Source organism: Cygnus atratus, chromosome 12 (genome assembly GCF_013377495.2).
Source record: "Cygnus atratus isolate AKBS03 ecotype Queensland, Australia chromosome 12, CAtr_DNAZoo_HiC_assembly, whole genome shotgun sequence".
NCBI lineage: Eukaryota > Metazoa > Chordata > Aves > Anseriformes > Anatidae > Cygnus > Cygnus atratus.
Genome location: NC_066373.1, coordinates 3,422,742 through 3,434,772, shown reverse-complemented (window position 1 = coordinate 3,434,772; position 12,031 = coordinate 3,422,742). Strand labels below are relative to the sequence as shown.

Genomic DNA, 12,031 nt, shown 5'->3' with positions numbered 1-12,031 from the left:
AGCAAACCTCTGCTCTGATGTGGAAGGCAGTTTCCATGAGCAGCAAATGAGCATCTGTCAGGCGCTTCAATTGCAGCTAATAATACTTTAATTTTTCCCTTTGTTCTCTGCCTTTTATCCTTTGATGACTTAACAGGCCACCCAAAACAGAGGAGACTCCTGGCTCTTCAAAGCAGGCACTTAGCAGCATCTTGTGCAGTAGCACAATATCAGCCGAAAATGTTCCCCTGACATCTGGGGAAAAGAGCAGTAACAATTTGCAGAAGGTTTATTTGAACATGGATGTTTATTTTTACTGGAGATTGAGTTACCTTCCCTTATAGGAGTAATATCTTGGAATCTTCCTCGGTTCGCCTACAATAAATCTCAGTTGTCCAAAGAAAAGGAGTGAAGCTCAGAGTCATTTTTCTTTGCTTTCCTCCATTGGCAAGTGAAGGAAATACCGCATGAAGAATCATTTATAACAAACTTGCTTTTGAAATTTTTGGCAAGTCCCTGGCATATTGGCTAGATAAATTATTGCCCTATCTCTTGGCAGGCAGAGCACAAAGCGGCAGCTCTCTTTTTTCTAGTAGACTGGTGGGATCTCTACTATCAGACAACACAGAGAATAAAGAAAGCCAGAAGAAAGGCTCACAGCTGGATCTCAGCAAGGGTGGCAGGGGTGGAGGCGGGGAACCCCAGGTCCTGTTATGACTTCAAGCCATCTTTTGTCCCAGCAGTTGCCGACAACCACACGGACAATATTTTGCTGCTGGTATTGTGGCTTCTTGCGAATCATGGGCTTTATTTCTCAGTGCGGGCAAACAACAATGTGAACTTGCACTCAGAGCTCTTTAATTCTCTGAGAAGGGATGGCATTTGGGCTAACACACAGTAAAGGGACCTCAGGGAAGAGCAGACTGATGGTGAAGACTAAGACTTCAAAGGCATTCTGAAATGGCTTTGACTCTTCCCATCCTTTTTCTGAGAAGCTTTTCAAGGAGATTTGCTGCTGTGGGCTAAATTGCTTCGAAGTATTTGGCTGATAGAACAGCTGGAACTGATAATCTCCAGCATCTAACAGGCTCTGTTATGACAATTATTATTTATTTATTTGAAATTGCCCCTTGTTTTTCCTCATGAAGCTCTGAAAGGATTTTACAAAGGATAACTACTTTTTGCATAATCACAAATATGTACAGCTAGATAAACTGGGGTTATGTAAGTAGGTCAGGATTGCACAGTGCATCAGCACATGGGCAAAAGGAGTGTAAAAATAATAGGGTGGAAATTTGGCAGCAAAGTCCAGGGAACTTCTATAAATTTTAGTCTAATTTCCTAGGGAAATGAATCTTACGATACCCATCTCTCTAAGTCTGATAATTTCTTTAAGGTTTAAGAGGAAACAGTGCTGGGATATGCAACATAGCTACAAATAAATATCTGCATAGCGGCCAAAGTGGAAATGTTTTTTTAGGAAAAAAAAGACACCTTTCCAGCATCGAACAAAATTAACGTGGCAGAAATACCTTTATTTGGGAACATGGAACGGCACCCTTTGATGGACTTGATCTAAAAAGTGGTGAGTGCCCTGTTTATTCTGCTGGTAAGTTTTGTTTTAAGATTATCAGACCTTTCTGAGTATCCTAGCATAAAGACATTCTGCCTTGAGTGGTGTTCACAGGAATGCTGTGTATTGTCCCTTTTCTGTAGTATACAGCTAAATCTGGAATGTAGCCATATTGCGGACCTGACCCAATAGTCACGAAAATACAAAATTATAGTTATTTTAGACTTTGCAAGGCAGGAAATGGGATATTTTCCTCCTTTTCAGTCTCCATCTCTCCTTAGTGGTGTTAGGATTTACAAGAATTTGGAGGTTGTATGCTTCAGCAAAAACATTTCCCCAGATTAGATGATGCTTGTTCTTTGGTCTCCTTTAAAAATATTATAAGAAATTTCATCAGACCATGAAACTCAGAATATCAAATTAGAGTCTTACCCAAATAATCCAGGTTTGGGGGATCTTGTCATGCTAAGTGGATTTTTTGGCACCAACCAGTTTTATTACGGATGGAGCCACAGTGGAACCACATTAGAAAAGTATATTGTTACAACACTTTCAATATCAACAATGCTACTTGGAAAGTAATAATGCGTTCCAGATGGCTAGAAAGAATTACTGTCCATTTTAAAATGGATTTTTTGTTGTTCTTTAGATGATTTATTTTGATAAAATCTGAGATAATTTAGATTTCTGTCAAATGGTCAGTAAATGTGAAGATAAGGTTGTTCACAGAGCATGAGATAAGCTTATTCTAAAAGGCTACTTTCATGTAGTTTGATTAGATAGAGTTTCATATCGGTCTTATTTCTTTCATCTGAAGTATTACAGCTAATTTTGCTTTGTGAAAGCAGACATTGAAACTGCTCGGTTATGTCCAGGGTTTTTCCACACCACTGGCAAGCAATGGGACTGCAGTTACCTGTCTGTAAGCTGTGTAATAACAGCCACTGATGTAGCAGGTGAGAGTTTGAGATGCTCCAACGAAATTTATCTCAATTTGTTGTATATAGCACATGAATTGGAGCTGAGCTACTGAAACTGAAATAAAAAAAGATGTTTTAAATCTGTCTTTGCTCTTGTACTGAACACATTTGAGGGAAGTCTAGGTGCTGTTAGGTGAAGTTAAAGTCATTGTAAGTTTACAGGGGTGTGTTTTTTTTACAGGTTCCAAATCACCATGCTCCTTCATTGTCCTGGTGCACCAATACCCATGAAGGTCTGTGTAACACTGATGGGGCCATACCTTGTAACTCCTTCCCATTACTGATGTTCTTCTGTACCAAATTATCCTGCAAACGAGGAACAGCAGACAATGCAAAGCTAACACCATCCCTGGATAGAGCAGGTAAAATATTGCCTGAGCGATCTTGTATGGAACATTTTTTTCAATCCTGCTGGTTTGGCAGGGATATCAATGCTTAGTTTCTTGCTTGTGACATGCCACTGTCCCCAGGTATGGCAGTGTGAACAAAAGCTGTTGTGATGTGTCTTAGCCTTTTATTGTCTGTTCTTAAGACTTGCTGTATCTGGGCTCTTCCCCAGTTTCTCTTTTGGCCATTGTTTAGGCACTTTGAATCAGGTATTTATAGGCCCCCAGAGGTACTGGGAAATGCTAGGCACAGGGGCAGCTGTGGCATTCAGGCTGGCTGAATCTGGACGTGCCTTCTGCTGAGCCTAGTCCATGGTGACCTCCCTTGTTATGACACAAAGCTCGAGCCTGCTCTATGCAGCTCCCTCTCTGCTGTACCCAGCAGCATCCACCCATCTCTCCAGCCATTGGACTTTCTCTCTGAAGACTTCATTTTGCTTTGTGTGTTTCTACAGCAGGCATTAGTTAAGCTGCTCACTGAAAATCTTTTGAAGACATTCCCCAGAGTTGGTGGCTGCTGAGCATCAAGCAGTGGAAGAGCTTGAGGAGGTTTTGTTAGTCCTGGCTGACCAGATTCCTGTTTCATGTTTGAAATAGATCTGCAGCCAGTTGGTTAACAAAATATTATTCTCAGGATAACTACCTGAGCCACCTCGCCAAGCCAAAGAGTCATAGTAGGGTTCCAGAAAGGCCAATATTAAATCCAGAGACATCAACATTAGTGAAGTAGGACTAAATTATCTCCATCTGTCTCTTGCTCTTGCCTGAGGCAAAGAAATAAGTAGCTCCCTTGAAAAGAAGAAAAGATGAAGGCTGTGTTAATGAGGACCATAACAAAGCTTGTAGCTCAGGTCACGTTCTTTTTCCAGTCCTATCAAGTTCAGTCGAAGAATATCTCAGCTCCCGTTGCTTGCCTGCCAGCTGCTCTACCAAAGCCCAGTTTCCTTGGCAGTAAGAAGAACAGCCGTGCCACCATGCAGCATCAGAGACATGAGCTGACCCTGCTTTCAGGGGTGGCTTCATATAGGTGACACACTGAGATTCTTTTCAGCTTGCATTGTTCTTGATTCAATTAGCTGGTTTTAAGTGTTAATTGCATATTAAGCACAAACAGAAGTTGCTGCTAAGTGCTTTGAATCATAGAATCATCTAGTTGGAAAAGACCTTCAAGATCATCATGTCCAGCCATTGACCTGACCTACTGAGTCCCATCATTAAACTATGTCCTTTAGTGCCAAATCCACACGTCTCTTAAATACCTCCAGGGTATTTAATACTTCCCTGGGCTTCCTGTTCCAATGCTTAACCACCCTCTCCATGAAAAAAATTTTCCTAATATCCAATCTAAATTTCCCCTGGCACAACATGAGACTGTTATCTACCCACACTGACCAGCATCATTGAGTGTAAGTTTTGAAATGTATGGGGAAAATTATATGTAAACACTGGTCCTTGCTCTACCCTAAATGCATTTAAGGATAGAATAGAAGCAAAATAAAAATTAACCTTAATGTTAATTAAGAATGTTCAGAAACTTTCACTGCGTCTTTCTGTTCAGTTCTTACGACAAAACCGCTTGTAGAAGTAACAGAGATTTCAGATGTGAATTATGCCTTATTTACCGCTGCAACGTATCTTGATTCCACTATTAATTTCAATTAACATCCATAGGTTCTCTGGAAAACGCTACTTCCCATATGAATATCTCTATATAAGTAACCACATCAAAAATGCTTGTATTTTAACGATACTTCATTATGATTAGGGACTTTTTCTTCTTTTTGAAAGCTTCATGATCCCCAAAAGTCCATCAGAAGCAACACTTTGGGGGAAGAGCTCTACAAGGGGCTTTACTTTTGAAAGACGATATGAAGAAAGGTAGAAAAAGCTTCCTAAATATAGATAGAGGTTCAGAAGGATGTAGGTGTTCATAAAAGTTTGCGTTTGTGCAGCACTTTGGTGCATATTGTTGGGCAAAGTGGAGATGTGTATAATGAGGCATGGAAAACATAAATTCAGTTGGCTAGGATCATGGGGTAAGTAATTATCCCTGTGGGAAGATAGCAGGTGGATTAGTTACTGGCCTGCATTTGCAATAAGCAATTAAAGGAAAACATCTGTTTCACATTGTCCATTTCTTCTTTTCCAGGATACTCCTCCACTTTGTCTCTCTGATACTGCAACCTGGAGACAAGTCACTTCTCTAATGAGGCTGTGCAAACATCGTGTGTTCCTATGTGGAAAGAAGTGGAGAAGGCCAGGAGCAACAGGACACAGTAAGTAACATCTGGGAACATCTCCTGACTCTCTTGTTTTATTTTCTATTAGATTCTGCCTTGCTCCAACACAAAATAAATCCGTTTCCAGTGACTTAATAGTAGACCTATTAGAGATGCAGAAAATAAATCCTGGAGCCAGCTCTGCTAAGTGACTCATAGTATCTCTGCTGCCATCTTGAGTAAGAGGAAAGTCTGAGCATCAGATCAACATTTTCCTGTTTGACTGAGCTGCTCAGAGTGGCTTTTGTTAAATTAGCCAGGCCAAAGTGATATCTGATGTGCAATGTGTTGTGAAGCCTCTGTTTGAGCCAGGAAAGGTTACCATGTACTCAGTGCTTCAGGGTATCCGTGGCTGATGACGAGTGTCCTTTTGCCAGTAAAAACTAATAATAAATGAAACGTAAATGCTGCACTTTACATGCTCTTTTCTTCCTGTATCATTGCAAGCAAGATTTCTTTTTGTTCTGGATGAATTTAACTGGGCTGGATTCTGTTCAAAGTTATGATAAATCTTGAATAACCCTGTTTTAGGTGAGCTGATTTCTGTAGTATAGATTTACATATTCATAATAAAGAGAATGATTTTCCCCCCCATTTTTGGTAATTTCTCACTGTTGGTGAGTTAGTCAGCAACCTGAACCTAATCATCTGTAGATTTTCAAGATGCATAGGGATTTGATTACATTTGTCTATGTATGTACTTATAAAAACAATTTTTGAAGGTGTGGACTTCATTATTTAATGTATCCAAGTTGTGGACTTGGCTGAGTAAGCATTTCATTCTCTGAAAAGCCCCTTATCATTATTGCTTTTGTCTGTGATTTATTTTTCAAGCAGGGATTTAGATTAAATTTCTGTAAAAAGATCAAGTATATTTGAGCAGTCATATGTGGTTTAGTGATGCATATCAGAGTGTCAGCAAGTGTTTATTTGCTTCTAAATATTTTGAACTAAACTCAGCTATCAGTTATGTCAATATACAACTGGAATAACTCCAGTTACAGCAGTGGAGTTGCTCCTGATTTATTCTTTTACTTTAAACAAGGGTAAGATTTGATACTACATATTCCTACAGTAAAATGAGAACAGAGCAAAGATAAAGTGTGAAGGGCTTTGGCATTAGGTTGTTCGTGGAAAATATCATCATGTCATGTGTCATTGATAACAGTAATACAAAAGGGAAGGAAAATTATCCACCCTTGTTCAGGATCACAAAAAGTAATGAATCACACTCTTTCTTTAAAATACAATGAAATTGCCTGGCATGAAGTGTTTACGCAATACGAGAACTGTTTCCCTAATCTCTATTTCAGACAGATTAAAATGCAAATATTTCCAGTGCAATAAGAGTTCACTAAAGCGGACTATTGCCTAGGGAAATATGCCTTTTGGCTGTGCTTCCATTAACACTCCTGGAAGAAAACACAAAAGAAAGAAATGAACCTAATTAGTGTTCCACATTTTTCCAAGTAGAAAAGTGGGCCAAAAATCCCTATATGCTTGAACAGAATATTGTGGTTATGAAGTGTAAATTGTCTTCTCCTGTTGGGATGGTTTTTCATGGGGGCTGATGTAGGTTAGGAAGTCCTAACTGGAAACAAGCAGAGCTGCTGGAGGTCCTGGAGAAAGGTGCAATGATCTATTTTATAGAATCATAAAAACAGTAGTGATATTTATCTTCTTTTATATTTACCTTCTATATGTGTCAAAGAAATTTTGGCCAAAATAGATGTATTTCATTTCATGGTGTTGGTGATTCACTCTATCTAAGCTTGAGGACAGCTTCTTGGCTTGTAAGATGTTGCTAAATTATTTTCAGTACTTGTCATGGTCTTTTGCATAAAGGAATCAGTACTGATGATCACCTCTTTGGTGCCTCTTTAAGTTTAAATGATTAGATGCATGATCAAACTTTCTCCCACCCTGTGAGGTCTAGATTCAAGTGCATCTCATAACGCAGCAGAATGATTTGTTGGACATGGTGACATGCATCAGTGGCTGAGCACATCTGGCCTCTGTTTTCAGCCTGGACAACTTGTTTCGCACTTGAGTTTTCCTTCTTACCTTCTGTCTGCTTTGTTTATTACAAGGAGGGACTGCTTCTTACTGCATTTCTGAACAGCACCTGGTGTAGAAGCATCCAACCCCTAAGTGCTGCTGGAATATAAATAAGAGTAATAAAGAACTTTTTCCCTGTACTAATATTTCAACAGTGTTTTTATGCAGAAATTTGGCTTGGAGTAAAGTATAATTGGCAGACAGCTTTTAACTAGGAAGGCCACATTGACCTATTTCAGCAAGGGACCAGAGAATAACAAACCCATGTTATGCTCTAAACAACTGAATTGAGAAATAAAGTTTGGGTCTAAGCACTCCTCCAGGATTTAAGATGGTTCCCTACCACCACCACCCCAAATATCTGGAAAAAAAAACAACCAGGAGGTCAGAAGTCAGGTTCTTCCACATGGCAGGGGAAAAATAGCTGTCATACTAGGAGCCTGAGTACATTATTTGACATTGCACTTCAGCTGTGCCCCCACAGATCACTGAGTTAACACAAATCCTGCCTCTCCTTCCCCCTGCGTGTGGGCTCCTAAAGGAAATTATTATTAGAGCTGGTGAAGACTTTCCATTTATCTTTCATTATTTTTTCCTCTGTTAATTTTTCCTTTCCTCTTTCAAAACTTTATGTGATGTGAAGAGGCAGGATCAAAACAGGTTAGACAGAAAACCTAAGGGCAGATGTGGCCAGGTTGTAACTGGGTTCAGCAGACCAGCACCTGCAGAGGAAGCCACAGACTTCCCTGTCCCTTCTGCTCCAGGCCGTGACACAAGGTAGGAGGCAAAGCAAGGGTGGGAAAGACAACTTTTACATCCCATCTGTGTACGTGTACATATTCTAGACATTTTCTCCTTTCTCTCTCTAAATATATTTTAAATGTCACTTTTTTTTTTTCTTTGAATGCATTTCTAATTTACAGCAGGTAATCCAGTGACACTGAGCCTGTGAGTGCAATGGGACTTTTACCCCTGGGATCACTATTGCATAAACACAACTGCCAACATCTAAGGGATAACTGCCCTGACTGTCAAGGTAAGCAAGTGCAGAGCTTTCTAGGAACTGTTCATTAAAGTGAACAAATGCATGAGCACACCTAGTAGGGGAGAAGGAAAATGCAGACAAATTTTTTTTGTTTCCTGCTCTTCATGGATTAGCAGCACAGACTGCAGGATTGACAGAATCATTTTCTGAAATGCTGGTGGTGTTCAGAATTTGAAGTTTGGTGTGAAACATAATTTCAACCCCCCCACCTTACTCTTGGGAAAAGGCAGATGATCATGAAACAGTTCAGGCTGAAAATGACTTCAGCATCTGGAGGTTGCAAATGGTCATTTTTGAGTCAGAGAACTGGTGGAAGGGTGCTGTGGGTTGTTCCATGTTTGGTTCAGCCTAAATCATCATGGTCATAGTCATCATAATAAAAAGAAATCCCTTTCCCAGTACAACCATGAAGAACAGAGATGAGCTTCCTCCTTTGCACTCTTCCCAAACTATAGCTATTGGACACATTGGGTGAAAACTTCTATTAAAATTGATAGCTATGCTCACAGTGTTGTCTGCACTGTGAGATAATGGCCACCAGCTTCACTTTGACAAGTGTGTACTGCTCCAAATTAGGAAGGACTTTTCTTGTTAGGGACGGAAGTAGATGATGGAAAAACTTGCCTCAGGAGGTCCATGAGATAATTTTGATAAAAAGAAGACACTTGTGCAACTTGCCTCCTAATAAGCACATCCGTTTAGACTAGATTTAGGTTAGATCTGAGTGCTTTTTGAATCCATGCAGTCTTACAGGGCTAAGTGGATCAGATTATGACCTGCAAAAACCTCCCAATTTCCATATTTTTCCCTTATAAAATACATGTTTCAGCATGACCCACAGTTACATAAACTGATTGATGGCATAAAAACGCATGTAAGGTCTGTCCCTGACGTGACATTTACTATGCATTTGGGTTCAGAGGATTTGTTAAACTCTGCTATGAGCGTATTTTGACCCTGTCTTTTGATGGTTAATTCCAGTTTCTAAATAATTTGACGTCACATACTCTTTAAGATATGAAATTGGTCTAATTAAAGATGTGCAAAATATAGCCTATATGACAGATATAAGGAAAACATACTTTTCTGTGTGAGTGGTAAAGCCCACAGCCACAAACACCTCTCCGGTCTGGTAGCCTCAAAAATGCATCCACAAATATTATTCATCTCTGTGGTCTGCAAAGAGTTATCAGGGGTTATAACTTCCTGGAAACATCTGTGAAACTAGGAGTTTTGTATATGGATGTATTTGTCACTCAGTAAAGAGTCACTTTCTTTTACTATTCCCACTAGTCTAAGAGAACAGCAATTATGAATAAGGCAGTCTGGAAGAGACTGAAATATTCAAAAATGAGTATTATGGGGAAAATGTAGCCTGATGTTTACAATAATTTCTCCAATTTAAACTCATAAAAAGCATCTTTTCAACACATCAATGTGTTTACTTACCACATTTTTTTGTGAGAGAATCTTTAAGAAAGAAAATGTCTGAATTTGTCCCAAATAGTTTTAAAATAGCTTCTCAGTTTGGATGAGGAAGGCAGAACATATCCGCCTGTAGGTGAATGCAATAATCCTGAAACTTCAAGAGTTGAGCAAGATGCATCTTGTACTCAGTAATTTTGATGAACAACTACTACTCAGTTCATGGATGTTGAAATCACTACGTTACATCAGATTTCTTCACAGTCACTAAGGCACTTTTTTAAAGATATGCCTACTAGAAATAAGAAAGAGTCCTCATGGGATATAGGACTGATGGTTTAGTAGAGCTCATAAGTGCACTGGACTATGTTAAAGACTACAAGGTTAGAAATACGCACCCCAACCGATGCTAGCATTTCTTTCCAGCATTCACAGAGATTGGAGCACTGTTAGTGTTACTCAGAGCTTTGGATCGTGAAGGAACCACAGGATAAGCTACTGAATGACACTGCTGCATTAAATATTTGCTGATGATACTCTTTTTCCTATCTTTCAATGTCTGGCTGAGACGAATGGTTTATAACGACTACTTCTGGACGTATTTCTGAAGAGGGAGAGAGGCACTGATTCTTAAGGACTACTGTGTTTCCTCGTTTCCTGTTTTAAAAGCAGATAAAATGGGGGATTCTCCCATTGTCCAGTTCCTTAGGTTAAACTATCTTTTTATATATATATATTTTTTTCATTTTTCTTATTGGTTTATCTCTTTAATGTTATCCATTAAGACTCTCAGATATCACCCCCCAGGCTGCATTAATTTTGATACAACAACCAGTTAAGATAATCCATCATTACTGGCAGAGCCCGATCAAATTAGGTCTTGTAACGTCCTAAAGAAAGGGGCAATCCCAGTGGAAAAGGCTAACCGTTAGAAGGATGAGAGAAAAAAATATGGAGGGAAGGGAAACTAGAGAAACAATCGTGAAAAATGATATTGCTAAATGTTTTCTTAGGAAACAACACTGAAATGAGTGATTTGGAGGAATTGCACATGTGTTCTGAGCTATTAATTTGTCTGCACAATGACAAAGCTAGAAAGTCTAGGGGCCAAGAACAGAAACCAAAACCACTCTCCAAAAATGCTGCGTGATTTTCCAGGTAAGAAACTTGCTTTCAACTCCTCTATTTACTGGAACACAGACAATGATTCACTTGATCACAACTAAAGGTCAGTTCATATTCTTAACAATTCTCTGAAACTAAGCCAAAAATCTGTTGATTTTTATCTCATGTAATGAAAATACAAAGTGAAGATGCCGAGTGAGGGTGGAATCAACAGCTTACAACCAGAAAAGGTGGATTTGAGAGAAAATGGAATACTCATGGTGTAGAGCTGAATCAGATTTCACCACAGAAGTCTTAAAATACAGAAAAAAAAAAAAAAACAGCAAAAAAGTTAGATACCTTCAAAACCAGAGGTAGCAATTTATAAAGTACAAGCGAAAGTCTAACAACTGCCAGACTAATTCTTAGCAATGTGAAAGATCTCATTTTAAATCATGTGAACATGATTTCGGTAGGTTACCTTAAAAAAGGTGCTCTATATGACAGCAAAGGGCTTATAAAATAAAGGCATCCCCTAAAATAGAAAGAACAACAGTGACATAAAACATTCATCGTGCTTTCAGTGTGAAGTGAGAATTTGCACTCCTAACCTCCCACATTGGATCTGCGTCTTGAATAGCATTTCTGTTTTCTCTTCAGCTAAGCTAATGACAGATCTGAAGAAGTGTCAACACTGCAACCAAAAAAGCTTGAAGCAGCAGGAATGTCGTTCACAGGGGAGATTGGAGTCATAGCAAATACACTTTTCAAGGTTGCTTACTCCTGACTAACAGCATGTAGTTTTCAGCAAGAAAAGCCAAAATCTTGCCCACAGGCAGCAGTGCTCTCCAGATGAGTCCCATGCCTACTCTGAACAGCATCAGGTGAGGTAATGTTGCTCCCATCTCCCTGTCTCCTCTCTCCTCTCCCGCTGCCAGCTCTTGTTCAGGCTCAGGTATTTGCTTTAGTCAGACTTTATTGTCTTCACAGAAAGCAGGTGGAAACAGATTATCTCCCTGTCAAAGAGGGGAACTTTCTGAGGAATCATATCCGAACAAGACATACTTACATTAAAGTAAATTCATTAAAACGTGTTACATGGTGAGTGAGTTGGAGTTTCACAAACATTTTAATATCATTCATAAACTGATGGTATCAGATACAATCTATTCTGAAATCCTTATGATTTCAGACATAACATG

General features: G+C 39.3%; 1 long non-coding RNA gene across 1 annotated transcript; it reads left to right on the top strand.

Moving 5' to 3' along the window:
* Positions 1-7,922: 7,922 nt before the first annotated feature.
* Positions 7,923-11,627, top strand: LOC118246546 (uncharacterized). The gene is made up of 4 exons (XR_004778168.2): positions 7,923-8,032; positions 8,179-8,291; positions 10,739-10,883; positions 11,490-11,627. It is a non-coding gene; the product is annotated as an uncharacterized LOC118246546 (long non-coding RNA).
* The last annotated feature ends 404 nt before the right edge of the window (positions 11,628-12,031 follow it).